Source organism: Balaenoptera physalus, assembly GCF_965194825.1.
Source record: "Balaenoptera physalus genome assembly, chromosome: X".
Classification (NCBI taxonomy): domain Eukaryota; kingdom Metazoa; phylum Chordata; class Mammalia; order Artiodactyla; family Balaenopteridae; genus Balaenoptera; species Balaenoptera physalus.
In genome coordinates this window covers 12,284,034-12,301,615 of record NC_138903.1, presented here as the reverse complement: position 1 = coordinate 12,301,615, position 17,582 = coordinate 12,284,034, and the positions used below count along the sequence as shown (strand labels likewise).

General features: G+C 41.7%; 1 long non-coding RNA gene across 1 annotated transcript in view; it reads left to right on the top strand.

Moving 5' to 3' along the window:
* The window catches only part of LOC309653003, an 85,671-nt gene extending 69,062 nt beyond the window's left edge, over positions 1-16,609 (top strand). The window contains exon 3 of the long non-coding RNA XR_014258968.1: positions 12,783-16,609. This is a non-coding gene — a long non-coding RNA (uncharacterized lncRNA). The remainder of the gene's footprint in view (positions 1-12,782) is intronic.
* Positions 16,610-17,582: the final 973 nt, after the last annotated feature.

Below are 17,582 nucleotides of genomic sequence, written 5' to 3'. Positions count from 1 at the left end.
CAGCAGCCACAGTCCCTGCAGCACGCGTGGCAGAAATGGGGGACAGTGCTTCAAATGTCCTCAAGAAAATCTGAAGCTTCTGGGGGTTTTTTGTTGTTGTTTTGCCCATATTTGTTTTATTTAAATATATCTTACAAATGCTTTTGGTGAAATAGTTCTAAATTACCATTTTGTTGAGCATAAAAAATAACTCAAAAGAACAATCATAAGAAAATCCATCTGACATCTGAAAGAGCACACCTGTAAAATTAGACCAAAACCACTTACGTAAACAAAGGACCCTAAGAAAATAGTGTCAAAGCAGAATTGCTGCTGCTGTATGTGTATGAGTTTGCTTGTGTTCCTTTTATTACTCCTTCTGAAGCTATATCAGACCTCTGTACCCCCGACACCCAATTAATTCTCGGAGACAGAGTTTTGGGTGAAGTAGAAAAGAATAGCTTTATTGCTTTGCCAGGCAAAAGGGGCCACAGTGGGCTAATGCCCTCAAAACTGTGTGTCCCGACCTGGAGGGGGTAGTGAGGAGTTTTATAGTAATGGTTCACAGAGGGCGTGATCAGCTCGTGGACATTCTTCTGATTGGCTGGTGGGGAGGTAAGTGGGCGTCAGCATCATCAACCTTCTGGTTCCAGCTGGTCTGGGGTCTCCGTGCTTGTGGGCAGCATGTAGTTAACTTCTCCCACCTGGAGGTGGTTTCAGTATCTGCTAAACAGCTCCAAGGTATTGTTATGTGTGTCCCTTGAGGGGAACCAGGACCCTGCCCCAAGGCTGCACTGTTGTTTCTCTTGACTGTTCCTCCCTTGTCTCTTCATCCCCTCCCTTCCCTAATTAGCACCGACCTGTTGGAACTCAGGGAAGGTCAGGGGGGCTGAATGAAGCCTATTGCCTGTAATCAAGAAACTGGGGGCGGGGGAATTCCCTGGTGGTCCAGTGGTTAGGACTCCACGCTTTCACTGCTGAGGGCAAGAGTTTGAAACCGAGTGTGGCCCTGTGGGGCTCCTGGGCACAGAGTCCCTTTTTGTCCCCTGTTTCTTGTAGGCAAGACTCCAGCCTCCATGACCTTCCCTGAGTTCCAAAGGGCAGATGTGAACAGTTGCTAATCAAGGGAGGAGCAGCCAGGAAACCACCTGAGGCGAGATTAAAGGGAGCAGAGAAGCTCCTCAGATTAGGAGACCCACCACCTGAGACCCTAATCTTGTCAGCAACCCCACCCTTGAATCGTTGCTATAAAACTCTTCACCAAACTCCCCTGGGGTGGGACACAGTTTTTCGAGGCAGGAGCCTGCTGTGTCCCACTGTGCCTGGCAAAGCAATAAAGCTATCCTTTTCTACTTCACCCAAAACTGACTTCGAGATTCGATTCGGCACCGGTGCACAGAGAGGCTGAGCTTTCGGCATCAGGTTCAATCCCTGGTGGGGGAACTACCGCAAGCTGCAAGGCGGAAAAAAAAACCATGGGGGACACAGAAAGGCTTTTGTGCCCAGGAGCCCCATAGGGTCCTGCTCGGTTTCACTTCTCCATTTCTGTAACCACCCTGGTGGGCATGTTACCGAGTCCAAGCTCGCTCTGCTCGCCACTGACAGGCCAATGAATCAGAGACGAGGTATTGATGCAAGGAAGACGACTTTACCCGGAAAGCCGGCAGGCCGAGAAGATGGCGGACTAGAGTCTCCGAAAAACCATCTTATCGGGGTTTGGATGCCAGTTTCTTTTATAGTACAGAGAGCGGGAGGAGATGAGGACGTAAAGTAAAAAGGCCGTAAGTTTTGCAAATATCCCCGGGAATGGCCAGCCTCGGGGAAGGGATGTGTTAGTTTCTTCCTTCTTGGCGCCATCCACAGGTGGGAGGGGTCAGACTGTCTCCCTGTGTGCGGAACAGAGGCACTTTCTTTTAAGATTCAGGCAGAGGGGCAGGGTTCCCTGAGGCAGGCCATTACGTATGATTAGAATAACAAAAGCAACGAAAAGCAAAGGTTAAAGTCAACGAAGCAGATCGAACATGGAGTCCGATTTAGCTCTTCCCTGTTACGGGCAGAGCCAGGCACCCTTATTAATCATTCAGTAAATTTATGCCATTATGCATTCAGCCTCACATAACTTGAAATACAGTTGAGCCACCCATGTTGTCGGGTGCAGAGCAGACAGAGATGAATGGAACCCAGTCCTACGCTTAAGGAGCTCACAGCACAAAAATAAATATTCTTCCGTTAGCACTTAATAAATGCTAAAATTAATTATCCTTAATACTAAGTGATCTTTTGTTAGATTTTAATATTTTTGAAATCAGTATGCATTCTAAAACATGATGTCAGAAGAGAAAGAAAATCTGCGTTGTTAGCCTGAATGTTTGAATTTAGCCATGTATTAAAGGAATCCATTCATCTGATTGCCACCTCCATTGAGATATTTGCTTTGAAAGTGGTACACATAGTTGAATTTTAATTTATATTTACATCCTTGTTTTTTTAAATAAACTTTTTATTTTAGAATAGTTGTATACTTACAGAAAAGTTGGAATATAATACAGAGTCCCACATACCCCCTAACCACTTTCCCCTCTTATTAGTTTCTCTAATTGGTATGGTACATTTGTCACAACTAATGAAACAATAGTGATACATTATTACTAACTAAAGTCCATATCACATTTCCCTAGTTTTTCCCTAATGTCCTTTTTCTTTTCCAGAATCCCATCCAGGATACCACATTACATTTATTTGTCGTATCTTCTTATCTCTTCTTGGCTATGACAGTTTCTCAGAATTTCCTTGTTTTTGATGATCTTGACAGTTTTGAGGAGGACTGGTCAACTGTTTTGTAAAATTTCTCTCTAGTGAAATTTGTCTGATGTTTGTCTCATGATTAGATTACGAATGAAGTCACTTTGCCTAGCCCAAACTTAAGAAGCGGGGTAATAATGTTCCACCTCCTTGAGGGCAGAGTATCTACATAAATTATTTGAAATTCTTCTGCCTGGGGGGATTTGCTGCTTTTCCTCTAGTTAATTACTCAGTTCGTTACTTAGTCATCCAACCATTTATTTATATCCATATGGACTCATGGATATTTATTCTATACTTTGGATAATAATCCTATACTGCTTTATTTTGTTGCTCAAATTATTCCAGCTTCGTCCATTGGGAGTTCCTTCAGTTGACTCTTGCATCCCTCGACATACTCCCATCATTGTGGGTTTTTTTTTTAAAGCATTTCCTTTATTTCTACCTCTACAAGATGCTCCAGACTTGTGTATTTCCTGCCCCAGCCCTAGAATCAACTATTTGTCCAAAGAGCCCTAGTTCCTTTTATTGGAGAATGGTATTACAAACAAAGATTTGGGCAGTAGTTACTTTAATTGTCTTTTAAAATGACTTTTAAAAATATTCCACTCATGCTGCATTGGAAAGAGACATTACTGTGCAAATAGAAGATTTCTTGTGAAAATACCAGGACAACAAAGGCAGTAGAAATAAAAAATCTCAGAAGAGACCATAGGATTCTGAAAGCCAAGAGTGGTTGGTGTGGCTCCTATACATGTGACAAGGGACTATTACCCAGGCACCAAAGAGCTGTTAGTCTAAAGCTTCTGGCTGACTTTCAAAGGAAGCTCAGTCTCTTCCAGCGAATACGGGATTTGATTAAAGGAAAGAATGAAACCAGAGTTTAACCAAATAAGAAATGCAGGCACAGCCTTGGAATTCTTAGATAGTCCTCCAAACTTACTGTCATCCTAAAGCTGGTGGGGAGGTCAAGTCCGGCAGCTCAGATAGTGAAAGCAGTCCATCACTGTGTGCTGTTCATCACTGCAGCCGCTGAAAATGAGTCCCAGGAAGTTTTAGACTCTGCAGTGTGAAGAAGGCTTAGATGCAATCTGGTGATATTGAAAGAGTGGCATATTAGTATATGAATGCATGTTTTCTAATTTTAGGTTCATTCAATGTAGTTTGTTTTATCCCTAAAATATCTATAATTAAATTGACGGTTTTACAGTCAATGGAGATTTAGAATCAAGGAAATACTTTGATTCCCCCAGGCCATTCATCCCTCAACAATGGGAGCTCCAGAAGGCTCAAGGCCTTTTCCTGGCCTCCCACTTGGGCTAATAAAATTTAGTTTTCCTTAGATCCATTTTGTGAAGTCCTTGCGAAATCACCAGTTTCTCTCTCTCCCTCCCCTGCTCCTTTGCTCTCTCCAGCCTGTGAAAATCTTTTTGAATGTCAGGTGTGCTTGTCATCATCACTCTAGCTTCTGGCTTTGTAAAAAGATGAAATGTTGCTTTCTTTCAGTATTCCCTGGAACTGTCTCAATGGTTTAGGAATATTTGAAACTTAAGATTTGAAAAAATGTACCTGTGAAAACTTTTTTTTCCACTGTCTCCTATAGTTACTGAGCTATTTAAACATTTTCCTTCTTTCTGCATCATCTTTTTACAACTGTGTAGTCCTAGAAATGTTTCCTTTTTATCCAGATTTTAAAAATTATTAGCATAGAAGTATGTAGAATATTTGTATAATTCTTTTCTGTTCCTCTGTATATACGATGCTCCTATTGTATTCCTAATTTTGTTTGCTGAGTTTCATCTTTTTTTCTTAATTAGACCAGTTAATGGTTCATCTATTTTTTCTCATTTTTAAGGAAAACATGGCAATTTTTTTTCTGCATTTTCATTTACTAATGTCTTTCTATATTTATGAATGAATTTCTTCTGCTTTCCTTTGGTTTATATTTCTTATTATTTGCTTCTTGAGTTGACTGCTGGATTCTTTGTTTCATTTTTGCTTGTCTAGTAAATGGCTGGTAATCTGGAAACAATATTCGTTGTCTCCTATATGTCAGATTAACAAAAAGGCATGGTGTACATGCCACTATGGACTTACAGCATAACAGATAAGCGTGTGTGTCTGTGTGTGTGTGTGTGTGTAGGTGTTTTAAGGATAAAAGAAACTATATTTTAATGTATGCAAAACAAGAGTACATGTATGTAACCATACAATTATATACCACTCTTTACAGCCTCACAAAGAGCCTGTCTAAGCTGATGCTATTAAGACCCTAGGATTTTCCCAAAGACAAATACAGAAAACAAACCATCTTTGAACAAAAACACAGCTAAATCTAACCTGGGAGGGAACTAAGAAGCAGACGGTCATCCTCCATACCATCAAAAACAGCTTTTTCTGCCATGTTTGGGTTGGAGTATGGCTTCTACTCCAATGTTTACTAAACACGTCTGCAGGTTAGAATCATCTGGGAAGTTTTTTAACATTTCAAAGCCCAGGCCATACATCAGACCAATTAAACGTAATCTCTGCATAGGACACAGGCATCAGTATTTATGACGTACCCCGGGTGATTCCAACACGGTGCCATAGTAGGACCTGACATAGTAGGACCTGACATAGTAGGACCCACTGCCCCATGCACACAGTCTAGGACACACGCAGCTGAACCTTACTTGCAGCTAATCCTCAGGGTTGTGAAGCAGTAGTTCTCAAGCTTGAACTGTATCAGAATCACTGGAAAGGCTTGTTAAAGCACAGGCTTCTGGGCTCCACCCCACAGTGTGTGATTCAGTAAGTCTGGGGTGCAGCCTAAGAGTTGACATCTCTAACAAGTTCCCTGGCGATGCGGATGCTGCTGGTCTGCGGACCATACTTTGAGAATCACTATTGTAAAGTATTGGCTTTAGTTTCAGAAGGGAAAAAATATTTCACGTTTAGCTGTGGCATGAATTCTTTCAAGAAGGTACCATGACTAGACTTTTTAAAAAGCAAGCATATTGAGTACATTTTTTTTTAACATCTTTATTGGAGTATAATTGCTTTACAATGGTGTGTTAGTTTCTGCTTTATAACAAAGTGAATCAGTTATACATATACATATGTTCCCATATCTCTTCCCTCTAGCATCTCCCTCCCTCCCACCCTCCCTATCCCACCCCTCTAGGTGGTCACAAAGCACAGAGCTGATCTCCCTGTGCTATACGGTTGCTTCCCACTAGCTATCTATCTTACGTTTGGTAGTGTATATATGTCCATGCCACTCTCTCTCTTTGTCACAGCTTACCCTTCCCCCTCCCCATATCCTCAAGTCCATTCTCTAGTAGGTCTGTGTCTTTATTCCTGTCTTGCCACTAGGTTCTTCATGACCTTTTTTTTCCCCTTAGATTCCATATATATGTGTTAGCATACTGTATTTGTTTTTCTCTTTCTGACTTACTTCACTCTGTATGACAGACTCTAACTCCATCCACCTCACTACAAATAACTCCATTGAGTACATTTTTAAAGACCATATAAACGTACATTTTCTAAACCTGCTGTACTCTCATTTAACAGAAGTCTTTATGAAGTATTTATTAACAAGTACTTTGTAGGTGACTAAGCTAATTGCCATATTAACAATTCAAGTGTGATGTAGTTGCTTTAATCTAAGAACTTCATTTAGCATTTTAGCATTAATTTCTAATTAACTGCTAATGTTGTCTTATGTTTTTTTATGAGCTTGTCTATGTGTAGATTAATTCTTAATCTGCACCGATTTCTGTTAAAAAAAGGCTCAATGTTTCTTTTCTCTCTAAGGATATATGATACTAACCTGAATAAAAGAAAACCTCTCTATGGTGACTGAGCATCTGTGCGTGCACGTGTGCGTCAGCAAGTGTGAACACTAATACAGTGCCGTGAGGTCCAGTAATTAAAGACAACAGTCCAGTTGCAGATTGAAGGTTTAGAATTCTACGCTGTATGGGTCACTAAAACTTGCAAAAGATAGTCATGTCCCCGGTAGCTTAGACCCTAAGACACGGGTCAACAAATTATGCCCATAGACCAAATTCAGCCCATGCTTGTTTTGTAAATTACGTCTTATTGGAAAACAACCATGCTCTTTCTTTTATGTATTGTCTAGGGCTGCTCTTGGGCTACCATAGTAGACTTGAGTAGTTCAGCCTACAAAGCCTAAAGTAATTACTACCTGGCCCTTTATTAAAAAAACAAAAAAACAAAAAAAAAAACATTTCCAACCCCACTGATCAACTTTCTATGTGTAGGAATAATTAGCTATCCACATAATTATGCAACCATAGGATCATCCTATCTATATTCTCCCTCATGGTTCTCAAGACTACCCAGGAAACTTTGCCAAGTATTTTACTGAAGACTACCCAGTAAATTTGTCTAAGAGGTAAATGGGGCTACTTCGGCATGATTTATGAATACTGAACCTTCTACTGGTTGGGAATAGTGGCTCACTTAGCATTCATCCTGTTACTTTGAGAATCTAAGGGTTATCTTGCTGAATCAGAGTCCTAGTTGACTAACTCTAATGGTCAGTGTGGGGAGTTTCTGAGAAATACTTTTTGCATGGGTTGTTCTTATTGCTTATCCTCTCTTTTGTGATAAATGGTAGTTGACCTCAGGGGCAGTTGGTGAAAGGTCAAGAAGATGGGCTGCAATGGCAATGATGGGAACCATGAGAGTGTAATGTGAGGAGAGGACAGTATAAGCCTTGACGGGCTTAAAGATGTAAGAGCCATAACTGCCCATTTCATCGCAACTTGCTATTAAAATGAATTATATAGGGATGGGGGATTAGCATTTCCGGTTGGATCAGATACTTAAAATAATAATAACTTGCGAGAGAAAAAAATTTGTGGACGGGAAAGCAAAAGAAAATAGGTGGACGGGAAAGTGACTAGAAAATTGTCAACTCCCATGTCCTAAGAGGAAGATACAGCAACACATGAAATCTGTGCATGGGGTGAGGTGAGGTGTGTGGTTGAGGAAGCAACTACGGCAAGAGGAAAGTAATTACAGAGAGAGAGGTGATTAAGAAAAGTCAGTAACAACTTGGAAATTAATGTGATAAGATGGCAAAGAGAAGCCAGCCGACTGAAGGAAGTTGGAGTCATCTTGTGCCTCACTGCTCTAGAGATTGCACCATGAATACCAGATTTAGCTCTGTTGTGAGACATCAGAGATTCACAGAAGACATGAGACTAGTGATGAAAATTACTGAGCCCTGAGAAAAAGTAATTTATAGATAAAACAGTGCATTACTTCTTATCAGATGGGTGATGAGAACAGTGCAGTAAAAGAAGGGGCTTGAAATGAATACTCCTGCCCCACTAAGAAAATAAGGTAGATTCATGCCCATTATTCTTGTGTTTATATGTTTGTGACTACCCTGCATGAGTAGAATCACACAGTAAAGTTCAAATCCTGCTCTTTTGCTTCTACTGAGGAAGAAAAAAAGAAAGGAAAATAAAGGGGTAAAGGTGAGTTGGGGAAAATATTTGATGCTGTTTTATCCATAATCAGAGATTTGAGTGGCAGGGGAGGCACATGCTGATATTGATTGATTTTATTGTGCATTTTACATTTAAATTTGCTTCTTGAGACCTAGCTTGATTGATTTTTATTGCACAGTCCCTGCTGTTGTTGCCAGGCATTGTACTAGGAAGTGACCAAATAAGACACTGTCCTCAAAGACTTATGGAGGGTTAGATAAGTAGTCAGATATTTAATATATGTGCTCTAATGATGAGGTCCAGAGGAAAGACATCTAGAGGAATCTGGGAAAGCTTCCCAGAAGTGACACCTGAATTGAGACCAGAGATAATTATGAGTTATTAAAGAGAAGCGCTGGGGTAAAGGTATTCTCTGCAAAAGGAAAATAAAGTCGATGGGGTAGACTGATTGCAAAAATGGCCCAGATTCTCCACCCATTTACGTACCCATCTTTTTGCAATGTGGGTTTGCAGCTCCTACCATCAAGCGGTGGGGTCTATTTCCAACCCGTTGATTCTGGGATGACCTTGTGACTTGCTTTGACTAATAGAATGCAAAAGAAATCATCATATGTCAGCTTCATGCCTAGGCATCAGGAGGCCTTGCATGTTTCTGCTCTCTCTCTCTTTTTTTTTTTCTTTCTTTTAAACTCTGCCACCACCATAAGAATAAACCAGGGCTTGCCTATTGGAGGTGGGGAACTATGTGGAGGGGAGCCAGATGAGGCCATGCCAGATCATTCTAGACCAGCCAGCCCCCACCTGGCCTGCTAAACGAGTAAAGACAAATGAGCTAGTCCACTGGAGAGCAGATGAATCTGGCCCAAACAGAAGAATTACCCAGCTAACCCATAGGTCCGTGGGAAATAATAAATGATTGTTGTTATAAGATACTAAGTTTTGGAATGATTTGTTATGCAACAGTAACTTACTAATGCAGAAAATCTGAAGGTATAAGAGAGCAGGGCCCATTCAATAAACTAGAAGTAATCTAGGATGGATAGAGAAAGGAGTATGGAGGGAAAAGGATGAAAGATGATGATGGAGAGCCAAGCAAGAACTGGATCCTTCAGAGTTAAGTGATGGGAAACTCTCTAGGGGTTTGAAGAATACGTATGATCAGCATTTCGTTTTTGACATATTACTGCTTGTAAAGGTTAATGACTACGAGGAACACAAGGCTAGGGGGAGGGAGGCCAGTAAAGGGGTTGCCATTTGTAGTGATCTAGGCTAGAGTTGATCATAATCTGAACTGGAATGAGGACCATGAGGTAGAGTAGAAATGGACAGATTGGAAACATAATTGAGGGGTAGAATTAGTAGGACTTGGTGCTTTATCAGACGTGAGAGATGAAGGAGAGAGAAACTTCAAAGCTGATGCCTGGTATCTAATTTGGGCAAATAAAAGGTTGCGGGGAATCATTCTTTAAGACAGAAACTCAGGGAGAGATTGAGGTCTGGATGGGAGTAGAGGAGATAAGAAACATAGTTTGGGATTTGTTAAGATTGAGATGCCAGTGAGATACCCAATCAGAGATGCCCAGCAAACAGTTGTTTATATAGATCTGAAGCTCAGAAGAGCAACTTGGGTTGGAGATAGTTTAGCAGTTGTCAGCCTACAGTTGGTACTTGAAACCACTTAAACATTTGCTGAGCACCTGATATGTGTCATGTCCTGAACTCTGTGCCAGGAATAGGGAGGTTGGCAATACAGACTAAGCTATATAATCTAGTGGAGAAGGTTCAGCATTGATCAGATAATCACACAAATATAAATATACTGTTTTAGGTACTGAAAGAAAGATACAGTAAACCATGAGTATATAACAAAGAAACTTGATCCAGTCTGAGGAATCAAGGAACAGTTCCCTGGGGGAAAAAAGTGCTTAAGCTGGGATCAGAATTATGAGAGGGGTTTCCAAGGTCATAGGGAAACATGGAGTAGAAAAAGAGAATGTTCCACAAAACAGGACATGAGCAGTGAACCTAGTTTAAAGGCCTCTAAAGTCAGTATGGCAGGATCATGGGGGGTGGGGGGGTAAGGAAAATTGGTACAAGATATGTAGAGAGGAGTGTTGGTAGATATGGAAAGAAATTGACAAATTTGCAAGATATTTAAGAGGCAAAACTGACAAGACAAAAAGAGGAATTAGAGGAAGAGGGAGGAGAAATTATTAAGTATAATTTGGGGTGGGGGGTGTTGGTTTGTGTATCTGAATGGATGATGGTGTCATTCATCGAAACAGAAAACACTGGGGAACGAGATCTAAATGTAGAGAGAAAATGCAAGATATCAGTTTGGGAAATATTGAATTGGAGAAGCCTTTAAAATATCCAAGCGGCAAAGCTGAGGGGAAAATTGGATATACAGGTTAGGAGTTCAGAAGGGAGATCTGATCAGACATTTAATAAACTTGTGGATCATTAGGATTTAAATGGTAACTGAAGTCAAGGGCAGGGAGACTTTGAGAATTAAAAAAAAAAAAAAAAAAGTGTTCTTAGGACCAAACCTTGAAAAGCTCAGTATTTGAAAGATAGGTATTTTGAGATGAGCCCACAGAGTGGCATAGAGGGAGTAGTCAAAAAAGGGGAAGGAAAGTGTGATGTCAGAGAATCCAAGGCTATTTTAATAAGCACTCACTCCACAGGCTTTAGGCTACTAAGAGGTCAGGGGAAAGATGGATAAAAATGTCCACTGGGTTTAGCAATGTGAAGGTTACCAATGACCTTCTCAAGAGTCATCATGGTGGAGTGATGAGAGTGGAAGCCAGTATGTTAGAATGGGCTGAAGAGAAAGTGGGAGGTGAGGAAGTGGAGGGACATTTGTAGGTAATTATCAGGAATTTTGGCTAAGAAGGAATAGCAAAGTAGGTGGATGGCATAGCAAAGGTTGAAAGACAGATTTTTGTTGTTGATGAAGTTGTTCATTTTTTGTTTGGTTTTGGTGGGAGAGATTTGGGCTTGGGGCTGACAAGAATTCAGAAGAAAATGACCTATGGAAGAAAAAGGGGGAGAATCCAAAGAAGTAGATGAGATCACTTAAGAAAAATGTATAAAGGGAGAAGGGAAGATGATCTAGGAAAAAACATTTAAGAAATATCATCATTTTGATAGTTGTCATTAAAATGGAATATTATGCTGCCCTTAAAAATAATGTTGAAGAATATTTAATGATGTACAAAGATGGCTGGGATATTCCATTGTATGGATAACTATCATCTGTTTAACCAAAATAATATGTAGAATATTATCCCACTTTTGTTTTTAAAAATTAAAAATATGTACACAGGAAAAAGTGTGGAAAGATATGCACCAATAAACTTTTTGTAGTTACAAAAAAAAAAAAGAAATACCAACATTTAAGGGAATGTAGAGGATAAATGTACTAAGATCTAGACAGTGATAGGAGAAAAAGCAGAACATAGTTCCAGGGAAGCCATGGAAAAAGACTATTTCAAGAAGGAGAGGGAGATCCATGGGGTCAAATGTGCTAAGAGGTCAAAGATGATAAGGACTGAGAAATGTCTGCTGGCTTGAGTCAGTGGTCATAGAGGCCTAGGATAGAACTGGTTCCTTGGAGCACTGGGATGAGTCCATATTACAGTGGATTAAAGTATGTGTGGACAGACATTTCACAGAGAATTTTCATGAAGAGGAGAGTGAGCCTGGAGATGGACAAGAAGTTACATAGAGCCCTGATGGTTTGCTTTGGTATTTGTAAGTAAGTTGGAAGAGACTTGAAGATAATTCAGTGTTGATGGCAAGGAAGAGACTGAATACACAGAGATTGAGGATAAGAAAAGAATAAGTTCTGTGATAATGGGGAAGAGAGAAAAGAGCAAGTGGAAGGGGTGGGCTAAAGAGAGGGGAGATATTGCTCTCCTGGGGCCACCGAAAACAGGAGGAAATGGTGATGGAAGCAAGGATATTTGTATTATTGATGGCAGAACATTGAGGGAGTTACAATATGGTGGGCTTTTATTTTCTTTGTTAAATAGGAGCCAACATCACCTGCTAAGAAAGAATCAGGGTTACATATACAGAAAGCTTCAACTGTCTTTGCAGTATTTTATTTCCTGAGTGGGTGGTGGATATACAGGTGAGCTTCATTCTTTATACTTTTGCATATGTCGGAAATATTTTATTTTGAAAAAAAGAATAATGGGAATTATGGTAGAGTCCAAAATTTGGGAAACACTAAGATTTGAAATAACTGATAGAAGAGAAAGAGCTGATTAGGGCAACAGAGGATGCTGGGCAGGCAGCATCCCAGTTGACTTTAGTGACCATGAATTTACAGTGGATAGCCAACTGTTCACCAAGTCACTTCTTTTTCCTCTAGGGTAGCCAGCTAAGCTGCATTTTCCAGCCTACGATGCAGCCACATCATTGAGTCTGAACCAAAAGAATATGAGACAGAGGGATATAAGCCCCCTTCATGACCCTCCACAGTCCTCACATATGCGGCCTTTCCTTTTCTTTCTCCACTAGATGATTGAATAGAGAGAACTCCAAGGACTTAGAGGAAGATGGAGCCACAACATGGCAGGAGCCTGGGTTCCTGAGCCAGCAATTTGAAAGGAGGATCCCAGGAGAGTCATCGGAGTGAGAATACACATGGTACCCTCTTACGTAAGTGAGACCTTCGTTTTTGCTGTTACTCTCATAAAATTTGAGGGTAGTTCTTCATAGCAGTTACTCTATCCTTGTACTCATCTTCACAAGTGTGTGATTTTGTTTCAAATAGTACTGAACAGCCAGGTGCAGATGCTGAGAACTGTTCAATTACATTCTGTGTATTAGATAATTGAATGGGATGGCCCAAAGGGCAAAAGAACACAAGGAGTAATGAATAAACGATTGGGTTTGTGAACAATTACATTCTTTGAATAATGAGTACTTAACTAATTAGGATTCCCATTTGGAGGCAGAGGACTTGAGAGACTTCAAGAGCATGGTTGGGATTTCAGAAACATAAAACAGATTCCTGTCCTCAGGAAGGTACTAGAGAGAATGCTCCGTACCTGTCTAAGCTGGATTTACAAGAGAGAATACTGGGTTCCATCCAACCACAATCCTTGAGGGGTCCTGACCTGCACAACCGTAAAATCTCCCTGCAGAGAATCCAGAAGAAAAAGACCCCTCCTCCAGCTGGTCTAGGGCACTTTGTGTGGGAGAACCACCCCTCTGCCTGCAGAGAAGAGCTTCTGGCCCGAGCTCAGGACACGGAGTTCACCGGTCCTAGTAGACTCCCCACAGGAGATGGAAAGCTCTCAGCTACTGACCACCATAGACACTCAGAGTTGGGGGGACAGAACAAATGACATGGTGAGCCTGATCTGTAGAGGCTGAAGACCTGTAGGATCTATAAGTGGACCGGCCCTCCTGTATCATAACTTGCCCTCTCCAGGCAAATCCTCTTCATAGGCCATGGGATGCCCAGTCTCCAGGCCCTAAACTCCCGAATACCCACAGGCCAGTGAGGCAGACGAGCTTCCCCGACTTCTTCCTGCAGGGCTTTCCACTGTGGGGTCGCTCTCAGGGCCTCAGTGGAGGCCTCCAAAAGTCGATGAAAGCAGTATAATCACCTGGGACCTACCCAGCTTCCTGCACAGCCACCTTCCTTTCCTATTCTCCTTATTCCTGCCCAGTGGGTCTTCATTTGAGCCTCAGAACCCACCTAGTACAGGATAGTTAATATGAAGAAAGAGGCTGAAGTTGGAGAAGACTGCAAACTTTGTAAATGATGGCAATAGACTGGGCTCTGGAGCTCAGTAGATTTGAGTTCAATCACTTACCAGCTGTGTGGTCATGGGCAGGTCATGTGATGAAGCTAAAATGAGGATTACAATGCCCACCTCCCAGGTTTATTTTAAATATTGTCAGTGACTTATGTAAATATCTCTGGAACGTGGTAGATCTTCATAAATGGTGATTTTTGTTGTTATTGGGGGTGGCGGTGTTTAATGGACTTGTTTCAGGCAGCATGCTTAAACTTTCTGAAAGGGAAAGAGGGAAGAGAGTATGATTCAGGTTGAAAGTTGCCCTAAAGGAATGCCCATCCATGCTAGCCTAGAAGCTCTATCCATCCTCTGTCCTCACCTACCCCCAGGGCCTTTGCACATGCTTTCCTTCTGCCTGTCTCCTCCAAGACTGGCGCAAGCCTCATTCTCTTGCTTCCTTCAAGTCTTCCCTCCAAAGTTACATCCTTATTAGAGAGGCCTTCCGTCTCCATCCTGTCTCTCTACAGTAGCATTCCCCAGCTGTCACTCTGTATCCCCTTGCTCTGCTTTAATTTGCTTTATGAAAACTGTCACAACTCGAAAGTTATATATGTATTTCTTTACTTGTTTATTACTCCCCCAATAGAATATGAGATCCATCAGGGTAGGGACCTCTCATATCTCCACAATATCCCCAATGCCTGGCAGATAATGGATGCACAACGAATGTTTTTTCAATGATGACTTTAATAGATGCTTCTGAATGGATGAAAAATGCTGTATTGAATAAGGTATATTTTAATTTTTATTCATTCATTTAAAAAATATTTGTGGTGCATTTATTAGAATCATCATAAAAGCCATTATTAGCCATATAATTTTTCTCAAAATAAAAGACTAATGTAAAATATATATTTTCTCATAATATATAGTTTTCTCTAATATCTAATTTTCTTCATAGTAGACCATAATCAAGCCTTCCATTAACAGAAAAGTCTTTTGATTTTCTGTAACAGGGGTCCCTGGCTGGGCCAGATTTCAAAGTTTGATAGATCAGATACACGTGCACACGCCTGCACACACACACATTTATTTGTTTATATCTACATATTTACTTGGGGACTGGGAAGTGGGGGTGAGGTATATTTAACCCTGACCACAACTTGAGTTCAGATATGTATAAACAAGTTCAACACACTGGTAAGGCCCCAAAGAAGGCTGGATTTCAGGGTGGGCTGACCGGTTCTCTGGGCATGAATTTATGATGGGGGAGATGATCTCCAGAATAACCAGCCAGACTCAGGAACATGGCCTGAGGGTGGGAGGAGATAGTAGTTTTAGCTTTTCTGTGAACTTAACCCCCTTGTGGTATGATGAACCCAGCAAGGCAGAAGAGCCATGAGTGGGAGTGGAAACTGCTGGTTCCTTCAACCTCGTGGCACTTTAGTTCCCAAGCAGCCTTGCTGTGGAACAAACTGAGTCTTCCTTTCACCCTGAAGGGGGCTGTATGGATGCTGATATTAAGTGAGCCACAGGAATGAGGTTTTGGAAGCAGCAGCTACAACTCTGTCTCATGGGAGCGGAAGTGACATACCTCTGCAGGGCTGTCAGGGCCAGCAGGGTCACGGAAAGCTCCACAGAGGCAGCAAGTCTCCGGCTCAGCCACACTGAGGCGGCAGAGGCAGCTATAGCTGGTGTAATGACACCACTGCACAGCCCTCCTAGGAGATTTAGGACCTGCACATTCAGAGACCCCACTTGGCTGGCAGCCACAGCAAGCCGGGAGTGAGTCTGATAAACAGACATCTGCAAGGCAGCCCTGAGGACCCCCAAAATGCCCGGGGAGGGGAAATTTGCAAGGCACTGATATTTCCGTATAAGCAGATGGAAACTGGGAGCCAAGGGGAATCCAGTATTAATATTAATAAGTCCGTATTTGTAGTCAGTATTCATAAAACCACATTTGTCCTCACAAGCAGGTAGAGATGGGAACATTCAGGTATGCTTAGAGCCACAAACAAGGCTAAACTCTTTTGATTGCTGCATCCTCAGAATGGAACCCATGAGTTTCACACCCTCCTGCATCCACAGCAGTGATCCAAAAGGTTCAGATTCATTTGGAAGCCATAGCATATATGCCTCTTGCTGGCTTCAGAAAAAAAATTCCAGAACATTCTAATAAAAGTCGGGAAGAGAAAGGTGGCTTCGACATTTGAGTCAAATATAGACATTTAATTCTATATTAGGGGGCTTCCCTGGTGGCGCAGTGGTTAAGAATCCGCCTGCCAATGCAGGGGACACGGATTCAAGCCCTGGTCCGGGAAGATCCCACATGCCGCGGAGCAACTAAGCCCGTGCGCCACAACTACTGAGCCTGTGCTCTAGAGCCCGTGAGCCACAACTACTGAGCCCATGTGCCACAACTACTGAAGCCCGCGCACCTAGAGCCCGTGCTCCTCAACAAGAGAAGCCACCGCAACGAGAGGCCCGTGCACCGCAATGAAGAGTAGCCCCTGCTCGCCGCAACTAGAGAAAGCCCGTGTGCAGCAACGAAGGCCCAATGCAGCCATAAATAAATAAATAAATAAATAAATAAATAAATTTATTAAAAAACACAATGTACATACCTTAATTAAAAAACACTTTATTGCTAAAAAATGCTAACCGTCATCTGAGCCTTCAGCGAATTGTAACCTTTCTGTTAGTGGAGGGTCTTGCCTTGACGTCGATGGCTGCTGACTGATCAGGGTGGTGGCTGAAGGCTGCGTGGGTGTGGCAATTACTTAAAATTAGACAAAAGTGACGTTTGCTGCATCGACTGACTCCCTTTCATGAATGATTTCTCTGTATGTAACATGCAATGCTGTTTGATAGCATTTTGCCCACAGGAGAACTTCTTGCAAAATTGGAGTCAATCCTCTCAAACCCTGCCGCTGCTTTATCAACTAAGTTTATGTCATATTTTAAATCCCTGGTTGTCATTTCGACCATCTTCACAGCATCTTCACTAGTAGATTCCATCTCAAGAAACCACTTTTTTGTCTCATCCATAAGAAGCAGCTCATCATCTGTTAATGTTTTATCCTTGATCCCTGGGTTGCAGAATGGATATTGTGTTAGCAGACATAAAAACATTAGTCTCATTGCCATCTCCTTCAGAGCTCTTGGGTGACCAGGTGCATTTTCAGTGAGCAGTAATACTTTGAAAGGAATCTTTTTCTGAGCAGTAGGCCTCAACAGTGTGCTTAAAATATCCAGTGAACCATGTTGTAAACAGATGTGCTGTCAGCCAGGCTTTGTTGTTCCATTTATAGAGCGCATGTAGAGTAGATTTAGCATAATTCCTAAGGGCCCTGGGATTTTCACAATGGTAAAAGAGCACTGGCTTCAACTTTGAGTCACCAGCTGCATTAGCCCCTAACAAGAGAGTCAGCCTGTGCTTTGAAGCTTTGAAACCAGGCACTGACTTCTCCTCTCTAGCTATGGAAGTCCTAGGTGGCATCTTCTTCCAATAGAAGACTGTTTCATCTACACTGGAAATCTGTTACTTAGTGCAGCCACCTTCATG